A 23,693-nucleotide genomic window follows, 5' to 3' on the forward strand; every position below is an offset into this window, starting at 1 on the left:
GAAAGACAGAAAAGACCTTTTACAATATAAAAACAAAGAAAACAAACCGGAGTGGGATGATGAAGTAGTGAACATCCCTTTCATAACAAAATACAGCACAAACAGATATATTATAGAAAAAATCATAAAGAAACACTGGTCGATTTTGAAAGATGACGATATACTTGGTGAGAGGCTCCCAGAAACACCCAAATTTATTTATCGTAAATTAGAAAACTTGAAGAGCATACTTTCACCCAGTATACCCAGAACCCCTAAGATGAAAACGAGAGATATACAAGGTAGAGATATCAAGGGTTTCTATCCATGCCCTAGCTGTAAGGCATGTGAAAGAGGTGTAAAAACCAAACAATTCACAGCACGCAATACCAAAACAGATTATCCTATAAGAGACCACATAAGGTGCAGTAGTAAGGGAGTCATATATCTCATAGAATGCAGCTGCGGTCTCCAATACATCGGCCAGACTTCTAGACCCCTTAAGGACCGTATCAGAGAGCATCTGCTAGAGATCAAAAATAGAAGTACGGAGACTCCACTATACAAACATTTTACTAAAAAACATCAGGGTAATAAGAAAGATTTTAAATACTGTGGTATCCAACTAGTAAACCCTAGTTGGAGAGGGGGAGACCAAGAGAAAAAACTCCTTATAGAAGAATCGAGATGGATATTCCATTTAGACTGCCTTCATCCCAGGGGTCTAAATAACAAGGAAGATCTGTCACATTTATTTAATCTGAAATAAATCTGCTCAAAACATGTACTGTAGGAAACAGAGATCCATTATTAGCATGTATCTTCATACTAGCATAATAGACTAGTTTACCTAACGAGAGCATGATACAACTCCCCTTCCCTCTACCTGTACCCTTTTACTCCATAATGATCATCTACCCACCAGGTTTCAAACTGCTGCCAGTTACCAATATTTTTAATAATTTTAATTTTCTAACAATTTTATAAATTTCCATTTTATATTTTTTAGTATTTTTAAGTATTTTATATCATCCCCCATAATTTCTTCTCTGCGTGGTGATAAACAGTCCTATTTACCGGGTAGACTCCGCGTAGCGAAACATCTGAGCATGGAGGAACCCATCCCACACCCATTAGACCTACCAAACCAGTAACTGACATGTGAATCAGTGGAATCCTCATCTTTCAAAATATGACACTAAATAGGCATCTGACTAGAACAGTGATTTCTGATACCTCTGAAGTTACACATCGATTATTTCCTCCATCTTTACCTTGTTTATTTATTTATTTTGTTTGGAATTTAATGAGATGTTATGCACATTTGTCTTCATATGTACCTTAATGACATACTTTTATTACACTTCTTATTATATTTGATTACACGATTATCTGCCATATAGCTAGTGTAATTACAGTGGCATTCCCCTTATATAAATCTAAACCAAATGTTTTACAATTCGCTTTTTTATAAAATTATTTTATTGTCCGTTTTTGTACATATATGTTTTCATTTGATTGACTATATTATATATACCAAATTCCTGCACTCTATTTATTAAGTTTTATATAATAATCCCCAGTACTATGACCCTGTGAATGATACCCATAGCTAAATACAGAGACCGGAATACCATTTCCGGTAGTGATGTCACTTCCGGTCATACCCACTAGCACCAATAAGCTGAGAATACAAGGACTAATATTCCCTTGGGATTGAATAACATAGCAAATGCACACTATAAAATAATAAGGTCTGTTGTAAAAGTTGCTATTTACGCAAGTCCAGAATTACAATTAAGAAAACATCGGCTCCCAATCACGAACCGGAAGTGATACCAACACAAGAAGTGCACTTCCGGTTTCGGCGATTTCGGCAATGTAAATTCCGCCTTTTTGTTTGAGGAATACACAGTCTATAAGAGGAATAAGTATACAGCACACAACTGGTTATCTATAACAATAAATATAAATAAGAATATATACATATTTTAGATGCAGGAAGGTATCACTTCCGGTTCAAAGGCAAATATTTTTGGCGCAAATTTGGTGCACTGTGATTGGTACACCATAGTATAAAAAGAGGCCTAATCATGCTTACCACAATACAGTCTTGAAAAAGGCCCAAGGAAGGGCCGAAACGCGTTGGCTATTGATGGTAAGCCTCATTTCATTTAAACTAAGGATTTCCTAAACGATATTGCACTATTTGTTTTTGTTTTGTATTCCACAGGTACACTGGGAATCTTATCTGTTTTTTATCATTTGGATTTTGGATTTAGGACATTAGAATGAACATTTCTTAACTATTTTCATTTTTTGACTTGTATTTTTATCACTTTTTAAAAAAATTTTGGATTTTTTTGAATTGCTATTGATCACAGCACAAGGACACTATATTTTTTCTTATTAGTTTTTTCCACATTTTTTAGATTTTACATCACACTCTATTAAGTCAAACTTCTTGGACACCTTCACAGTTATCACCCTTAGGACCGACCCACCATAGGGCAGTATTGCCCCCAAGAAACTTGGAACTATTTCATAAACCCTGAAATCAGGGATTGTCTATAACACATTGGAGACACCACACATTGTTTACACATTAATTGTATTTAGGAATCATTATTTTTAATCATTTAGAATTGTACTTTTAGTGTTTTAATATTTAGGATTGCATTTCTGTACCTGCTATATGGTTTTACTCATATTTTATATTGTACTCATGGATCCATGAAATAACTTCTTTTTATTTTTACTTTTTATATATCACCACTTTGTTCGATACCATATAAGTTAATGTATGAGAGGATATGCATCTAAGCGTTGAGTAATTTCAACACAGCCTGATTGCAATTTTATATATTTTTTATCGTGTTTGTATGAATAAATTTGTAACACTTTTTTCACAATCTCATTAACGTTTTGTATATATATCCCGGCCCACTGTGAGGCGCTCCCTAGATTCCAATTTAAATACTGTTCGATATTTATAGACAAGCTAGGTGTCTTGCTCTTTCTGGGGAGCTAGTTGGATACAGAGGAGACGCTGTGAGGAACACAACTTATAAAAGGTATATTGGCCTTAGTTAGTGTTGTCAAAGGAATGGCCAACTTAGAATTTTTTTTTAGAAATTTTCGATAGAAGTTTGCAAACTCCATGAAACTTTGTACCTGACGTTGCGTTTTAGGAATGGGCCAATGTAAGATTGTGTTAATTTTATTATCCTCCATACAAATTCTTGATGAGGATATTTCGTAACCAAGGAATGAGATGGACTGTGAGTTAAATATACACTTTTCAGCTTTTGTATATAAATAATTACATCTGAGCCTAGTGAGAACTTGTTTTACGTGAGAGATATGTTCATGAAAAGACTTGGAGTAAATAAGTATGTCATCCAGGTAGATGACAATGTATACATCTAGGATGTCTCTAAATAGGTCGTTAATCAGATGCTGAAAAGTAGCAGGGGCGTTACATAGCCCGAATGGCATGATGACGTATTCGAACAGGCCATAGCGAGTCCGAAACGCTGTCAACCATTCATCCCCAGATCTTATACGGATGAGGTTGTAAGCACCCCTTAAGTCTAGTTTCGTAAAAAACTTTGCCCCTTCCAGCCTCTCTATGAGATCTGGAATGAGGGGCAAGGGCTAACGGTTCTTGATTGTAATCTTATTCAGTTGTCTATAATCATATGAAGTGATATTCCTTAAAGAGACAGTAAAATAATAATACTTGTCAAAAGGAAGAGCTTAGCATTCCTGATATAAGCCGATTGAGGAGACTACACATGCAGTCAGAATCCAATGTGCTGCCAATAGGAATAGTTTCAGTTCCCGCTAAGCTGCGCCGATAGGTTAAGATGATCTGTGACCCACACCCACTAGGTATCAATCATGTGTCAACCATGTGATATGCGTAGCAGGCAGGCGGAAAGTCAGAAACCAAAATTTTTTTTAAAAGAATTTAAAATTAAAAATAACTTGTGCTGAAGCAGGGACACACCTACACACTGCTGCTGACACACTAATGTGTCACGACACACAGTTTGGAAAACACTGCCCTAGAGTGATAACAGGAGGAAATAGACAAATAAGATTAAATAAAAGTGTAATATATTGGATATTTACTTTACAAACAGGAGCCCCCAAAGGAAAAATCTGACTTGAAATTATATACTGGTCAGTAAATAATATTAAAATCTTTTTGGGAGGCAGGTATAGACTAGGGTAGGTGATATAACATATGAGAATTAAATTATATTAATACAGTTTTTCTACACATACTATATACTTATATATCAATGTTAACTACATATAAAAAACACTAAGTATTGTCACAGCTTCAATTGACTAAATTTTCTCACACTGACAGTGTGCTCACTATTTTTGATAGGTCAATGTTAAATATTAAGGGATTATATAACTAAATACACATAGCACTTAAGCTCATTTATTTATTCATTTGTTTTGTGTTTATTCGTTTTTGTTTTCTGTTCTTTTGCTTTGGTTTTGTACTTGTTCTTATCATACACAAGAATATCATAACGGATCATCCAATGAATGGACATTTGCTATGAGTTAAGCGACCTGCACTTTAACTTTTATTATATACAATAAGGTACAGGCCATAGCAAAAACCATATCATTCTATTGTGATGATAGTTTGATATATACACAAAGAGAACAATGATAAGGAGCATTGAAGGGCAAAATAGAAGATAGGAGGTGGAAAATAAAAATAACTCATTAGTTTTTCACATTATAAGCACTAACACCAACATTCACACGTATTATTTTAAAACCCAAACTTAATATAAGTATTGTTCAGCATATATTTTAACAAAGTCACGTATTTCCTATACTCTATTCCTACAAACTAATCCTAAAAAATCTGCTATTTAAGCTTCTCTAAATAACAAATATTAAGTAACAAACTTACGAGGTACCCCATAGTTTATTGCAATCTATATATTTCCAACAATAGCAACATTAGTTATGGCTAACCATCTTTTTCCTCTATGAATATGGGTCATAATGAGATTTATACCCACATAGTTTTAGAGCATAACGTATAAATGTACATTGTAATCAAATATAAAAAAGCTCCTGTTTACTACGAGTTTCATCAACTATATAACATGTATTTATAAAATATATATTCGTTACATATTGTTTCACACAGTTACGAATTCGTAGCAATATAACAAAGGTCTATAACGAGTTTTACCACCAATAAGTAATACCGCCAGTGCAACTTTTTATTTCCAGATCTCCTTTTTTATATTCACCCATTTATATAGGAGTTAAGTTTATTTGTTAAAATTTTTAAAGCATATGAGATTACCTGTCTGAATACAGACTTATATCGCTGAAAGAGATTTGTGACGTGTGGGATGACACATGCCTCGATAGGCGTAAAGAGCTAGGTCATTCTTGATAGGTTGTTGTACACTTTTAAATCACACCAATCACAGGTAACCCCTATCCCTGACGAAGTGCCGGTTCAGGCACGAAACATGTTGAAGCGGTGAACAAGAGCTAACTGGTTTATTAGCTGTGATATTGAAATATGTACCACTAATTTTTACCTGCATAAGCTAATAAAAGTTATGTTTTATACCTTTAACTTTGGCACATTGGATGGCTGATTTATTTCATCACTGGAGGTGAAATTTCTATGCTTTTGTTGAATATTTAAAGCGGAGTTGACTTGTCCGCCATATCAGCCGTTTATGTCTGCACACCTGGTTTCTACACACAGTAGGAGTGGCTGTAACCCCTATAAATCCTATAGGTTCCCAAGGCGTGCTTACAGATTGCACTAAGAGCCCAGCTTGGATTAGGCTGTTTGAACCGGGGACCAGCTCGAGAAGCACATTTGACATAACCGGGTGAGTGAATATTGACTGCATGCCATATGTACAGTATGCTAATTACAGTGATGCTACAATTGAATTGATTACATTGAAAAAGCTGTCACTTTGTTACAATAGAGCTTGGTACAAACAAGAGTGCGGTATTAACCTACTTAAACATATATCCTACACAAGTTGCTACTATACTAGCATTCCTAAATAATTTGTTATCAAGCGTGAATTATACTAACATTGTGCATTCTTTTGCCTCGGAGCCTTATACATTCCACTGATAAAGGAGCCGCAAGGCATTGCATACATCAGACGCATAATTTCATTATTAATGCATCAATATATGATGATGAAGTAATTTCTCATTGGCTACTTAGAATTTCTAAGAAGGGTTGCAAAAAAGCTTACAAAATCATTGCAAAATCTCTCATATTGAAAGCATATTTGTATTTTTAGAAATGGTTTTTGTGTAGTTCAGACAGTTTTTTAAAAAAATGCAAGTGTTGTCTTTTCTATGGGAATTAATTATAAAGTAAAGTCCCAATGCTACAATTTTTTCTTGCACTGTATATAACAATTATAATGCATTGAAATTGGAGTCAAAGTTGTTTTATTCACCATGTCATCTGGCATATATAAAAACCATATAAAATGATATATTTCTTCTCAATATATATTTGCTGAAAACTCACTGGTATTAAAGTGATCATTACTGTATTTCAATCTAACAGATTTACTGACAGTTTACTTTGTATCTTATCTTGCTTGAATAAACTTTCTCTGAGTGTAATAAATCAGTTTAAAGCCACAATTTAGAAACTGGAAGGGCTGGGAAGTACTTGGCAAATCTATAGATATTCTAAAATGTGTTGAATTGATTAATTTTTATCATTAGAAAGAGCTTTGATCTCATACATTGTGAAACATATTTTTTTTTCTTTTCTTCTTAAAAGACATTGTAAATTCTCTAGAGAATCTTGACCCTTCAATATATTAATAATTAAATAATTTAGCAAGACTTTGATCTATATTATTCTGCAGAATTTTATAATACTTGTTCGGTAGTACATCAGGACCTGCAGCTTTGTTACAGGCTGTTTGTTTAATAGCCTTCTCTATCTCTTCGTGCATTATTGGTTTATTTAGATCCAATAAATCTTCTGATGACAAATGTGGCAGATCACGTTTCCCAAAAATTCCTCTTGTTATCCTCATTGACTTCTGAAGGGAGAAAGATCTGTTTATAATACAGGGAGTGCAGAATTATTAGGCAAGTTGTATTTTTGAGGATTAATTTTATTATTGAACAACAACCATGTTCTCAATGAACCCAAAAAACTCATTTATATCAAAGCTGAATAGTTTTGGAAGTAGTTTTTAGTTTGTTTTTAGTTATAGCTATTTTAGGGGGATATCTGTGTGTGCAGGTGACTATTACTGTGCATAATTATTAGGCAACTTAACAAAAAACAAATATATACCCATTTCAATTATTTATTTTTACCAGTGAAACCAATATAACATCTCAACATTCACAAATATACATTTCTGACATTCAAAAACAAAACAAAAACAAATCAGTGACCAATATAGCCACCTTTCTTTGGAAGGACATTCAAAAGCCTGCCGTCCATGGATTCTGTCAGTGTTTTGATCTGTTCACCATCAACATTGCGTGCAGCAGCAACCACAGCCTCCCAGACACTGTTCAGAGAGGTGTACTGTTTTCCCTCCTTGTAAATCTCACATTTGATGATGGACCACAGGTTCTCAATGGGGTTCAGATCAGGTGAACAAGGAGGCCATGTCATTAGATTTTCTTCTTTTATACCCTTTCTTGCCAGCCACGCTGTGGAGTACTTGGACGCGTGTGATGGAGCATTGTCCTGCATGAAAATCATGTTTTTCTTGAAGGATGCAGACTTCTACCTGTACCACTGCTTGAAGAAGGTGTCTTCCAGAAACTAGCAGTAGGACTGGGAGTTGAGCTTGACTCCATCCTCAACCCGAAAAGGCCCCACAAGCTCATCTTTGATGATACCAGCCCAAACCAGTACTCCACCTCCACCTTGCTGGCGTCTGAGTCGGACTGGAGCTCTCTGCCCTTTACCAATCCAGCCACGGGCCCATCCATCTGGCCCATCAAGACTCACTCTCATTTCATCAGTTCATAAAACCTTAGAAAAATCAGTCTTGAGATATTTCTTGGCCCAGTCTTGACGTTTCAGCTTGTGTGTCTTGTTCAGTGGTGGTCGTCTTTCAGCCTTTCTTACCTTGGCCATGTCTCTGAGTATTGCACACCTTGTGCTTTTGGGCACTCCAGTGATGTTGCAGCTCTGAAATATGGCCAAACTGGTGGCAAGTGGCATCTTGGCAGCTGCACGCTTGACTTTTCTCAGTTCATGGGCAGTTATTTTGCGCCTTGGTTTTTCCACACGCTTCTTGCGACCCTGTTGACTATTTTGAATGAATCGCTTGATTGTTCGATGATCACGCTTCAGAAGCTTTGCAATTTTAAGAGTGCTGCATCCCTCTGCAAGATATCTCACTATTGTTGACTTTTCTGAGGCTGTCAAGTCCTTCTTTTGACCCATTTTTCCAAAGGAAAGGAAGTTGCCTAATAATTATGCACACCTGATATAGGGTGTTGATGTCATTAGACCACACCCCTTCTCATTACAGAGATGCACATCACCTAATATGCTTAATTGGTAGTAGGCTTTCGAGCCTATACAGCTTGGAGTAAGACAACATGCATAAAGAGGATGATGTGGTCAAAATACTAATTTGCCTAATAATTCTGCACTCCCTGTATGTTAAAAATTCATAACTAATCTCGCTGGTTTAGTTAATCTTAGATTTTGTCCTATTTTTGCAAGGATGGTTTTGGAACCCTTAGCTTGCTTTATCAAGTTAGACGTGCACTTACCCATTTTGCCCCCATTACTATATAATACAGAATTTATTTTTGAAGTTAGGAGGGGGTAGTAAGTGCGCTAAAAGGAAGCTAAAGGTATCCTAAAAAAATTATCTATAGTATATATATTAAAATATATTAAAATTGTGAAAAGAATCTAAGTGCAAAAATTATCTTGTGTGATAAAGTGAATGGATATCTATCCAAGTGTTAGGTGAAAAACCATATAATATTTCTGATCCCTACACTGGGAAACTATAAAAAACTCAAAAATATGTTCTATTCTAAAAGGAAATTGCTGAAAATATATGGCATTAAACAGTGGTACAATATACTAGTGGGAAATAATCTATAATCCTATGTAGTAGATTAGTGTAGTTACTTTGTAACTAAAGTGTCAGACAGAAACAATGTGTATTTACTACAGTGCCACAAAATATTGTTAAAAACAAATATACGCTAATAATATATACTATATATCCAAAAGTGAATGCTTGAGTAATAATCTAAAAATACTTAAGACCTTCTTATGATATAAAAAGATATTTTTATTTTTAACACCAAAAAATCAGAGTTTAATTTAAACTAAAAGTAAGGGGACGTCTCCCCAAAAATAAAATGTTAAAAACAATATTGAGCAGGTTGATATTCCACAGCAGATATGATATACACAAAAATGCTTAGCTGAAAAATGTATTTGTAATCCACTCTGTTTATACAGGGAAAGTCAGTCTCTTTATATTGTATCAAGTATTTGTGAAATGCCGTTGCCTTGTAAATAGGCTTTGCTGACCAGACTCGAAGGTGAACGATAGAACAATGGTAAGACTTCTTATAACACGATACAGTCAGTGTACCTTATTAATCTTAGTATTTTAAGGTTCTTTTTACTCACTTCACCTCTCGTGTAAGACCGATGCTGTCTGTTAGGATCCAAATTCCAAGCCGAATCAGTGCGCCGCGTGTGTCTTGGCGTCTGACGTCATCGGTATACTTAAAAACAGAGAGTAGTGACAGCATAGATATTTATTCGTGAGACAGCAGGACAAACAGCAACGTTTCGAGACTTCTGTCTCTTTGTCAAGCTGATGTGTACAATAAACTAGAACACCTTATATAGCAGTCTACCACCAGGTGGCGCTAAAAACACAGTTAAGAATTAACCTCTTATATACTAAATATATTTATCATATAACACATATAAATTATGTACAGAAGATACTCCATAATTATCATTTCAATAATGTATTTCAAAATTGGCAATTTAATTTAAAGTAAAATGTACAAAATTTAAAGTGCAATGTACAGAACTTACTCAGAAATGGTTCCCTAGACATTTACTAGAAAGTTTACATTCCAAAATAAAATAAAGTTTATAGTGCAATATTGAATTCTGAATAAATTAACAGGAGTTTCAATTTTTTTCCCCAATTAGAAGTTTTTAAATTTTTAAATTTTAATTTTTAATTTTCAAATTCTAGAATTCAAACACAGAGACAATGTCCCTATAGAAACACTGATAGATCCCAGTCCTTATTCATACCATTGGGATACATAGTACCCAATTCATGAATCCAGAATGCTTCACGCTGTTTTAGCATTTTCTCCCTGTCCCCACCTCTACGTAATTTGGGGACATGGTGAATGATCTGAAAACGGAGTTGATTTATGGCATGTTTTTTATCTAAAAAATGTTCTGCAACTGGAGCTTTAAGATTTTTAGTTCTTATAGAACTTTTATGCTCTATGATTCTATCGCGTATGCGCCTTGTTGTCTCTCCAATATAGCTCCGCCCACAGGGACATTTAATTAGATAAATAACATAATCAGTATTACAGGTATAGTATCCCCTAATGTAATATTTTTTTTCCATTACATGGGTTGTGGAACACCGGGCCTTTAATCAAATTTCCACAACATGAACAATTTAGGCATGCATATGAACCACATCTGTTGGTAGTTATATATCTCTGGTTTATAGTTTTTCTAGATCCTATATCAGCCTTAATTAAATGATCATGGAGATTTTTGCTACGTTTATATGCAGGCATAGGTGGTTTCTGGAATTCTAGAATGTTAGGGTTACATTCACTCAATATATTCCAATGTTTCCTCACTATTTTTTGTATAGCCGGACTGAGGCTGCAAAATTCTGAGACAAAGGCTAATCTACTGTCTTTGTCAATCTCCTTTCTCTTATTTATAGTTTGTAACAAACTTTCTCTAGGAGTAGACAAAATAGATCTAATTTCTTTTTGAATTAAAGTTCTATAAGAACTAAAAATCTTAAAGCTCCAGTTGCAGAACATTTTTTAGATAAAAAACATGCCATAAATCAACTCCGTTTTCAGATCATTGACCATGTCCCCAAATTACGTAGAGGTGGGGACAGGGAGAAAATGCTAAAACAGCGTGAAGCATTCTGGATTCATGAATTGGGTACCATGTATCCCAATGGTATGAATAAGGACTGGGATCTATCAGTGTTTCTATAGGGACATTGTCTCTGTGTTTGAATTCTAGAATTTGAAAATTAAAAATTAAAATTTAAAAATTTAAAAACTTCTAATTGGGGAAAAAAATTGAAACTCCTGTTAATTTATTCAGAATTCAATATTGCACTATAAACTTTATTTTATTTTGGAATGTAAACTTTCTAGTAAATGTTTAGGTAACCATTTCTGAGTAAGTTCTGTACATTGCACTTTAAATTTTGTACATTTTACTTTAAATTCAATTGCCAATTTTGAAATACATTATTGAAATGATAATTATGGAGTATCTTCTGTACATAATTTATATGTGTTATATGATAAATATATTTAGTATATAAGAGGTTAATTCTTACCTGTGTTTTTAGCGCCACCTGGTGGTAGACTGCTATATAAGGTGTTCTAGTTTATTGTACACATTAGCTTGACAAAGAGACAGAAGTCTCGAAACGTTGCTGTTTGTCCTGCTGTCTCACGAATAAATATCTATGCTGTCACTACTCTCTGTTTTTTTTTATATTACTTCCCTGACCTTGGAAGCAGGTCATTGTGACTTTGCATGATAGTACCTGTGTGCTGGACTTTGTTCTACTTCGTCATCGGTATACTTGACAGCTTTCAATGCTGGTTAACGGCTTTCTGGATATTCAAATCTTTAGATGTTATAGAGATAGTTACCTCTTCTATTGTAGCCAGATATGATTCCCTGCACTTAGTGCTTGATGCACACAGGAAAAAAAGAAGATATAAGAGGTTGTTGGATACCTGGATAACCCAGGTTATAATGAAATGCTCTGGAGAAACTTCAGAAATGAAATGTCCTCATTCAAGTGATATTTTAGCAAATAACACAGCCACTCAGATCAACGCGTTTCGCTCACCAGGGAGCTTTTTCAAGATAGAGGTGACTGGTCAGGTGTATCCTTATAAAGGTATCAGATGGTTCTGATTGGAAGTTCCTTGATTGATATTTTTTAAAGGTGGAATTTCAGAGATGCTTCATATCAGTGTTTTCTCTGTATGTGTTCTGACTTGTTAAGGTGGAATATTTTTTCTTTTTCAGCTTAAAAGAGGAATACCTTTCTTCATTCCGGTTTATGTCTTACTATTATACTAATTCAGGTATTTTCTTAAAGGATAATACTTCTTATATTTACTCCTGTGGTTTATTAGTGATATTATTAAAATTTGTACTATTCATAAGATTGGTAATTATGGTATGGTAATAAAAAATAAAAATATGTACAACAGACATTAAAAAATTACATAAAAAGTTTTTTGGAATTTTTCTTAGTTAGATGGCCATAGAGTTTAAATCATAACATATGAAGTAGTTTGTGAGTTATGACTAGGAGATCAAACAAAAAAATGTAGATGGTCTCTACCCGTATGGAGTTGATCTTATTTCTAATTAATCAAAAAGAAAAGGTGAGAGGTCTAGTTCGGATTTTAGACCTTTTGGGTATAGAGTATCATATTTATAGATTAACTCAGCCTCTTTTATTAATAGTTTTTTTCTCTATATTCCCACCTCTCCAATGTTTATGTACTTTCTGTATACCCCAATATTTTAGATCCTTTATTTTTAATACTTCTATAGAGCCATTCTGCCTTAAAAATATCTCTCTCTCCTTTTTAGCCTGTAAGTATGCACTCCATTTCTCCTTAGATAGTTCTCTTAAATAAGTATTATATGCATTAACAAGTTGGTTAGAAAGTTGAGTACTATGTGCATTATTTTTTTTGAAGGATGCACGCATATGCTTTAATTTCTCCCCTTAATACCTTGGACGCTTCCCATAAGGTTTCAGGATTCAGAACAGAGTCCTCATTATATAGAATAAATTCTTTCCACTTTTCAATTAGCCAATTCTTAAATTTCATATTGGTGTAGAGATACTTTGGGAAGTTAAACAAAGAAGATGATTTCTGTCTGGTCTGACTGCAACTGTAATAAAATCGGAGCAAGATCTGAGAAAATATTCGAGGAGATGGATGCATTCATGGCCTTAGCTACCAATTTTTCATCTATCAGAAAGTAATACATTCTCGAAAATCTTTACTATGTTTTGGATTCGCATGTATATTCTTTTAAGTCAGGATTTTGAAGCCTCCAAAAATCTTTCATCTTTAACGCTTTTTTGAAGTTTTTAAGAGTATTTATTTCAGATTTATCATTTCTCATTCTGTTTCTACCTTTTTCTTTGTGTAGCCTATCTAAGGGGTATTGAGCAATCAGATTTAAGTCACCCGCTATAAATAAGTTGTTACCTGCATCATTTATTAATTTTTTAGTTAATTTATTCCAAAATTCTTTATCCCCATTATTTGGGCATTAACTATTACACAGTGTGTATTTTTGGCCTAGTAGGATAATCTGAACAATAATAAATCTTTCATCTTCGTTAATATCCATGTGTATAATTTTATATTCAAAGTTTTTATGGAATAAAGGCCTGAGTTTGCCACTACCTCTCCTACCCAGCCTGTTTTGAGTTTGAGAACTTCTTTAGCTTGTAAATACGTTTCCTGAATGAAGGCAATTTGAGCTTTGCACGTTTTAAATGTTTTATTATTAATTTATATTTAATAGGCGAGGTGACCCCTCGAACATTCCATGGTGCTAGATTAATAAAAGTCATAGTTTCGTTTTCATTAGATAAGGGTGACGGTGGGAAGGAGGGAGGAAGGGGGAGAGAAGGAGCAAGAGAGAGAGAGAGAGAAAAAGAAAAAGGGGGATTAAAAATGATCCTTTAACAGAAAGTTTTCTTATATGCGTAACTAAATGAGAAATATAATATTTCACTATTTTCAACATTTTCCCAGACATGAGATTTGCAAGAGAAAAAACAAATAAGAACATAAAAATTAATATAGACTTAACCTGTGATATTTTCTAAAAAGTGACTAGCCTCTACCTCGTTGTTCAACATATACTATACTCCAGCCTTAAAGGGACATTAAACCCCAAACATGTCTTCCATGATTCAGATAGAGAATACCATTTTAAACAACTTTCTAATTTACTTCTATTATATAATTTGCTTAATTCTCTTGATATTATTTCCTGAAAAGCATATCTAGGTAGGCTAAGTAGCTGCTGCTTGGTGGCTGCACATAGATGCCTTATGTTATTGGCTGACCCATGTGCATTGCTATTTCTTCAACAAAGGATATCTAAAGAAAGAAGCAAATTAGATAAAAGAAGTAAATTGGAATGTTGTTTAAAATTGTTTTCTCTGTCTGAATCATGAAAGAAAAATGTGGGGTTTAATGTCCCTTTAAGTACTTTAATTTTTGCTGGATATAACAGAATGCATTAAAACCCTTCTCAATCAGACGAGAACAAAACGGAGCTATCTCTTTTCTATGGATGGAGGTTTCAAGTGAATAGTCTTAGAAAATCAGGATTTTTTGTCCTTTAAGATAACTTGTTTTTTTTTTTCCTACAGGGGATTAGAATTTCCAGTTTATCTTGGAAATTAGAAAATGTAGCAATTGTTGGTCTTATCAATACCGTGCCATCTGCTCTGTTTTTCTCTGACCCTACTCTGTGAATTCTTTCCACAATTATTTTGGCCCTACTATTGGGCATTTCTAAAAGAGAAGGAAGGGTTTCGCTTATGAACTTATTTAAGTCTTTAAATTCATGACTCTCTGGGACTCTAATATTCTTAAATTGTTTCTTCTAGAATGATCTTCCAGATCATCTAGTCTCTCTTGTAGTTTCTTAATTGTGGAGTCGTAACATTTAGTATCCTGGTCACGTAAATTCATTCTTTCTTCAATTTCTGAAATTCTAGCTTTAGCCTCATCTAGTCTATTGTTAAATTGTCTTACTTCAGAAGATAAGGCTGCAACATCCTGTCTGATTTGATCAAGATGAGGTAACTTTGTGGCCTATATTTCTTTTACCAATTGTTGTACATCTATGTCCATATGGATTGAGGAGGTTTCTTCTACTATACTATCTTGGGATAGTGTATTAATAATTTTGGATTTTTTTTTTTTTTTTTTTTAAAGGAGCTTTATTGAAAAAATAAACAAACATTATACATGAAAGTCAATGGTATGGCATGAACGAATATACAGCATTTGACAAAGCTTTGACAATCATTTTGCTCCATTTTTACAATTTTTAGAAATTTTCTGTAACATGATATATAACTTTTGTAGATGGGCCCAAAAATTGGGCAAAACAAACACATAAAAACCTAACAGGGCCAGTTGGAGTAAAATAAAAATGATATTGACTTATTTCAGTATGTCGTCACTACTAAGATGGCCGGTCCTTGCGTACCCCTCGACTTCATGTGAATAAGGGAATAGTCAGAGAATAGAAAGGGAGATATAGGGTGCTGAAATAGAGAGAGGTGGAAGAGAAAGAAGGGTGAAAGAGGGGGGGGGGGAAATTAAAAGGGAATAGGTAACTCACATTGTACAACTATCTGTTAAGTTACAGTGGTTCCAGGTCTACTAACTAGCCCGCCAGGCAGGCACCGTCCCACATCTGCAGCAGCGTCATATAGACGTCCAGCTTCTGAATCCTAACATAGTGATATTTTTCCAGAAGCAGGATGTCCTGCACACATTGTTTCCAATCCGCCAGCGTGGGAATCTGAGCTGATTTCCACCTCCGGGGGACAAGGTTCTTGGCTCCTGTCAACATCAATTTTAGAAGTGTCTTTTTCAGACTGTCCTTTATTTTGTTGGGAAAATGGAACAACAAAATCTCTGGGATTTTTGGAATATAATATATAATTGGATTTATTTTTATCTTTTCTGGGTGGCGTTGTGGGGGATTTGGTTTTAGCTGGATAAACAAATTTCTCCATGAAAGACCACTAATAATGTGGATATGTGTTCAAAGGAAACTTAGACCTGAAAACGGATGTTAATTTTAGTGAGATCCTTGTGCAGTGCAGAATTATCTTCAAACTTGTGGAGGTGTGAAAAAAAACAAAAAACAAAAAAAACAACAACTCTGTAATAAAAAACGTGAGTGGGTAAAATCATCCTAGTGTGTATAAAGCATTATAGTGAGTGTTCATAAATAATTTGTGCTTATGAGGAGAAAAGTATGACATTTTTAGCTCACTTTTCAAAATAATACAAAAAGTACTTTGTAACAGTTCCCATCTACAGCATATCAGAGTATAGTCTGAATAGGATGTTCTATACATGTGAAGAACTAAGAGAAAGCAATCCCTGAACTTTATCTGAAAAAATAGATTTTGCTATGGTTCCTCTAAAGTATGAAAAAGCCAAAAAGGAAGTACCAACTAAAAGTGTATACTTAGCCCCACCTTGAGGTTATGCATAAAATAACTGGGGACTAACAGAATAGTTATACAAAATGAGAAATGTTTGTGAAGAGAGAGTGTGGTTATCTATTAATTTAAAATATCTTTACTTTCTACTAAATATAATATACTAAATCTCTATGGTGAAACCACTAAAACCAACACAGATAAATTGTGAAATAAACTTTATGAGAGGGCCTCCATTATTTGCCAAATAGTTTATTTAGGAATCAATATATGTTAATAATAAGATAAATATTTACAGGTATATATATATAAATCTATTTTACAGATACAGTCCACATTTTAAGATACAGGGCAACTTTACTACACACTAACCCCAATATGTTCAATACTGCTAAAATAATCATAGGAATGTACTTAGCCATATTTCTTCAGAGTTTCAGCCATCTTTACAGCATGCCCAGGATAAAAAAGAGAGACAGAGGCTCTGGTGTTACAGTATTTTATACCCCAATTCAAAAGGGAGTGGCTTATCAAATGTCACTCAAAAAGACCATTGGGTGTGTCTTTCTAGACAGACACTAGACAAAAGAACTACTTGAATAAACCAGCTATGTGAATTGCCAGTTATAAAATCTGTGAGCTATATTCCAATATCCCTGTGATAAAAATGTCACCACATTCCCTCACTTTTTCTTCTCCTATGTTGCCCCGTTTTCTAGTTATACCCACTAGTACAGAAGAACACAGTGGGAGCGAAAACCTTACAGTAGAAATTCTCCCACCATCCCTTCGGAATCATTCCCTCAGCGATATGAGCTCTTCTGTACTTTCCTAGGACTGTCAATTCCTAATCTAACTTTATACAATTCATTAGAAAAATTAATTTAAAATTTTACATAGAAACACAAAATCCTATGCTAAACCCCATTAGCAACATTTATACAATGGTCTTAAATATTGGGAAAAATTCATGTATGAGTGTGTGAGTGTGGGTACACTAGATGGGTATGCGTGTAGTAAAATCTTTATTAAGAAAGTGTGAATTGTGCCTGTAAAACAAAAGTTATAATGGTTCACTGAAGTTCTTTGTTGTCATCTTTTGGCATCTGGTCCTTGCTTTTGGCATCTGGTCCTTGCTTTTGCTTTACCAAATCTCTCTCTTTGAACCACTTTGTTTTTTCCAAGACCCTCAAAGGAAAGACAAAAGATTAAAACCAGGCATATATTTACTTCACACTACAACACTCCATCAGCAGTAGAAACCACATTCACAGTTATTAACTTCAAGTTGGAAAGTGCCTCTGTTATTGCATCATCCCACTCACACCCATACTTAACTTATGTTGCTTGATTTATATGATTATTTACCCCTTTATGATAAATATATATATATATATATATATATATATATATATATATATATATATATATATATATATATATATATATATATATATATATATATATATAATTATTTTGGCCTAATGCACCATTTTACATCTCCATTGTGATACATTATACTTATTTAATTTGTCCAACGCCACCATCATAGCTTCATGGTAAGATCAGTCCTGAAGACACATGAAAAACAACAATCTATAATATGTGTTATTGGGGAAAAACTGGAAGGAAAGGTGAGAAGCCTTCTATCTTCATTGGTTTTCTTCCTGCAAGATAAGACTTCAGACAGTTTACATAGAAATGGTATTGCATGTGGCCTCCCAAAACTAATTACAATGGAGATATCTGTTATTGTTTTTTTAGAAAGAGAATGCATCAATTAACTATACATTCTTAATATTGGCATTTAAAACTTAATAATGAAAAACACTTAAAATTATTAATTGAACTTAAAACTAAAGTACAGATTACATGATACAAATGTACTGCAAACAAATATGCTTATAAAAAAATGAATGATTTAATTTGAGCCCTCCAGCTCTGTCAGTTGCTTCTTTAGAAACCCAATTTGATCTCTCATTCTCCTGTTTTCTTTGTTCGAGTTCCCAATAACTTAAGTTGGCCTTATTGTTTATCTCATTTGACCTCAGCCTCCAATTTTCTCCTCTGTTAATATTGCCATTTAAATTCCTGTCTCTCCAGTTTTCTGTATTTGATGCTCTACTATTCTGATATCCACAAACATTCCTTCTATTACCCCTCTCTGATTCCTGCCTGTGAATATTCAGATTATTCATTCTCCATTGACTGCTTCACTGCAGAATTTGCCTTAATGGTGTATGGGTGATAATTCCACCACTTCTCAGCTCTAGTGAGCACAATATGTAGGTTTGTGGAGTTTGGATCATACAGCTTTACAAACTCCTGACATTTTCTGGGGAAAGCTTCAAGTACCCTCTGTATGTGAGCTGGTGACCCCCAGACCATTTGGGTCTGTGGCTGGCGCAGCACACACCAAAATAAAACTCTTTTTGCTACTTCAAATGGCCCATCTAGTGGTCTCATGGTAATTTCACTAATCTCTTTTTCTAGACTAGTAAAATTGAAAAAGGTTTTAGCTATCCTGCCAGCCTGATCCCATATACTTGAATTAAATCCTAATAACCTGTTGGCATAGGGGCCCATGGCATCTTGAAGCAATTCTGTCCATTCCGGCATGCTCATACCTAATTTTATGGCTTTTTCAGTTCCCTTATGAAACCAATGTGAAAAGTTATTAAAGCTGTTTGTGGGGATTGTGCCCCACCATTTCTTAAAAATGTCTTTATCTGCTACAGTCATTGGCCTAGTCTGATTTGAAAAACCTGTAGGAACTTTCAGGTTGTTAAAATTCTCAGAAATTATGACAGGGGCAATTTTAACAGAACTTGGGTTTTTAGTGGGGCCCATTTGCATTTTATCTTGTTTTACTACTTGTTTTGGATCTTTCCTTTGTGGCAGTAAGTTATCACTATCTGCATTGTTCCCAGAAATATCACTAATTATTTTTTCTTTTTGTTCAATTTTCATCTGTAACTCAGTAATTTTGTTTGAGTATTCGTTACTGATGTGTTCTGTTAATTTTAATTTACGTTGTAATTTACTGATCTGTATGGTGTTAGTTAAAGCAGAAAGCTTAATACAATTTCTGTCAGTCTGTGTGTTATCTAACTTTAATTTAAGGTCTTTATTTTGCTCTGTCAGGTCTCCAATAATGTCCGTTAATCCCTTTATTGTTGAAATCACTGCCTGCGCTATCATACATTTTCTTTTATTATTATTCATCTTTTTAAGAGTTAATACCTGTGTTAGTATATCTAAAACACTTTCACACTTGCTGTTTTTAGCTTCTGGGATGAGGAATGGACCATTATATTTATGAATGTAATTGTTAAAGTAATCACAGATTTCCTGTGAAATATAGTTTTTTCCAGACATTTTTAACAGATAGCAGTTAGAACTAAAATAAAAAAATTGATATATATTCTATATATATATTATATATTATATAATATATAATATATATATATAGAATATATATCAATAATTCATATACAACTATATTTAATCACAAATCTTTTTATTTTTTGATATATAAATATATACTCAAATATCTGTTTGGGGGCATATTCTCTTGTCTCCCTTACTTGTGCTTTGGTGTTAACACACACCATCCATTTCTACTCGTCGCTGATCGCTGGCTCCTGTGATCCAACAGGTGAGCATTTATTATTATTTATTTTGATCTCAACTACTCACCACTCATCTGGGGATATTCCCATTTCTGTTTCCCCCCCTCCCACTTACTCATGAGGAACATCTTACTCATGAGGAACACCCGATTCCAATATATATATATATATATATATATATATATATATATATATATATATATATATATATATATATATACACTAGAATAGTGTGTCTCTCACAGCATAGTAGTTTTTTTTTTGTTTTTTTTTTAAATGTTAACACAGGATGTACAAGATACCATTGAGATGCTAATTTTACAAAACAAAGGACATAGCAGTTAAGCCATGTAGAAGGGGTAATAATTAGATCTGTTTATAAGCAGGTCAGCATTCCAGCAGAGGTGGTAGTATAGTTAAGTTTTTCTAACCACTCAGACAATATTGTAATGTTATTATAGCTTACATTGTATGCTTTCACATTTCTTGCTTCCATCTCTTAATAAGCAGTACATCAAAGTACATGTATTTTGATAATAAGTCTAGTGGAATAAAATTTACACAATTCAAAATAATATAAAGATTGAAGTTGGAAAAAGAAGGGGATAGGGTGAATAGAAAAGAGAGAATAGAATGGAATGGTTACTCATGGATACCTATGTGATAGAACTAGAGAATTAATAGGGTTAATATTTCCTTAGAGTAAGGGGTAGATTAACTAATGTCTGTCCGACATGATACGCTGTAGCGTATCATGTCCGACAAACACTGCTGAATGCTGACAGCGTGCAGATTCGCGGCCAATCAGCCGCTAGCAGAGGGTGTCAATCAGCCTGATCATATAGAATCAGGTGGTTTGAAGACCATAGCCTCAGAGGCAGCGGACAAATGATGGAGCAGCGGTCTTTAGACCACTGCTTTATAACCACTGTTTCCTACGAGCCCTTGTTAAATCTACCCCTAAGTCTGTTTTGAAGCCTCTCTGTGTCTTCCCATATAATACTTTTATCCCAGGTATTTATGTATTCTGCTTTGTTATCTAACAGAGTTGAGGCAGTATTAAACATTTGATGGTAACATTTTATTTGATTTAAAACCGCTTGAAAATGTGGAACTGTGGTTTTCCAATACTTTGCAATGATAGTTTTAACTGCTGTACAAACTATCCCCATTAATGTCATAGATGTTTTAGTGAGACCTTCAGGTTGGGAAATGTAATAAGGTTTGTTCTTCAGTCTAGGCCAAAATAAAATTTTATGATTCAGATAGAGCATGTAATTTTAAACAATTTTCCAATTTACTTTTATCACCAATTTTGCTTTGTTATCTTGGTATTCTTAGTTGAAAGCTTAACCTGGGAGGTTCATATGCTAATTTCTTAGACCTTGAAGGCCACCTCTTTTCAGAATGCATTTTAACAGTTTTTCACCACTAGAGAGTGTTAGTTCATGTATTTCATATAGATAACACTGTGCTCGTGCATGTGAAATTATCTGGGAGCAGGCACAGATTGGCTAAACTTCAAGTCTGTCAAAAGAACTGAAATAAAGGGGCAGTTTGCAGAGGCTTAGATACAAGATAATCACAGAGGTTAAAAGTATATTAATATAACTGTGTTGGTTATGCAAAACTGGGGTATGGGTAATAAAGGGATTATCTATCTTTTAAAACAATACAAATTCTGGTGTAGACTGTCCCTTTAATTAAATATTTTGCTAAGTTATTTGGCGGTTGAGTCCCAAATCCATTTAAAATAAGCTAGCAGGTCAGAAACCCCCAGCCCCCCCCTCCTCTGTTTCTTAACATATTTTCTATTTATTCTCACTGATTTATAGGACCAAATCAATTGAAATAAGTTCTTGTTTTGCATGTTTCATATATCAGCCTTCTGTATTAATATGGGAAACGATCTAAAGAGGTATAATAGTTTTGGCAATATTGTCATTTTGCTAATCACTATTTTTCATCTCTTTTTTTTCAAATGGGAGTGCATAGGAATATTGTTGAGTTTATATACATTTTCTAGTTTTTTGTGTATAAATACATCTAAGTATTTTATTGCTTCAGTTGCCCATCTGAAGTGAAAATAAATCTCTAGTAATTTTTTTTGTATGGTCAGGTAAGTGAACCTCTATTGCTTCAAATATATCATTATTTATATTATAACCAGACAGCACACCAAATCTTGAGAGTAGTTTATAGAGTAGTGGAAGGGATAACATTGCCTTAGTCATTGTTAGAATCACATTGTCTGCAAATAAGGAAAGTTTATGTGTTTTTTTGTCTACTTGTATTCCGGTTATATTCTGATGATTTCTAATGCTGTAGCTTGGGGTTCTATAAAAAAAACACAAATAGCTGTACCAGGGGCTTTGGAGCTTTTTATCTGTTTAATGGATGTGGCTATGTCTTGTGGTGTGATAGCTACATTAAGGCTATCTAATGCTTCTATGTCAAGAGTGGGCAGATTGCAGTTATCTAAAAAATAATTAATTTGATGTGCTCTTTGTTCAGTTTGGTCCTGTTTCAGATGATATAAGGCTTGCTACAATTCTGGAAAGTATTTGCTAATTGTGAGGTTTTTTGTCATCTTTCCTTCAGATGAGGGACTTAGAAAGTCCTAGTCATATTTTTTATTTTCCTAGCTAGCCTGAGGTCTACTCCTATGTTCCAATCATTATCAAGTGATTGAGACATAGGAGTAGACCGCTACTCCTATGTTCCAATCACTTGATAGTGAAAATTACACACCAGGGAAGATAGAAAATGGATAGATAAATAAATAAATAAATAAATAAAATCAAACTGACTGCTGAACAGTGTTAAATGTAAAGTGTTAAACAATACTAAGCCAGGTAACTGCTGAGATATTGGCCTGTGCCAATGTTACTTACTGAAACTCTCTTCTTTATTCTATTTAATATTTTATGTTTAATTTCCTTTCACTTTTTAATATGGTATATGCTATCATAATTCCACTGCATTTACATATTTAAATTTAAATTTTTCAATTATTTTATTTTTGATTTTTTATTTGATTTAAAAAAAATGTATATTTAATATTTAATTATTCATCTATATCTTCCCTGTACTGATTAAATGGCTATAATCAACTTAACTCTGTGTACTCTGTGTTGACCTATTTGGTATTTAAAACGCCTGATATATTGTCCTTTCTTACAATTTGACCCCTGTTCAATCTTGGTATATTTCTAGTATTTCTAGTACCAATGTATACTAGTTTAGATTTTACAAACTTATAATGTCATTGGATGTTTAGACTGAGTTTACCAAAAGTTGATTAAATCATATTCAGAATTGATTCCAAAAAGGACTCTAGTTTTAAGTTTGTAAAATCTAAACTAGTATACATTGGTTAGTGCATATAGTAATGTTTCTATTGCAATGTTATGTCGGCCCACTTGGATGAACGCTTTTTTTTTTTAATAACCCCCAATTATTTGACAATATTGAAGTCCAGCCTCTTTAAAGCCCTTAGAAAGTCTAAATAGAGAGTAGATTTGAC

Source organism: Bombina bombina, chromosome 6 (genome assembly GCF_027579735.1).
Source record: "Bombina bombina isolate aBomBom1 chromosome 6, aBomBom1.pri, whole genome shotgun sequence".
In the NCBI taxonomy this organism is placed as follows: domain Eukaryota; kingdom Metazoa; phylum Chordata; class Amphibia; order Anura; family Bombinatoridae; genus Bombina; species Bombina bombina.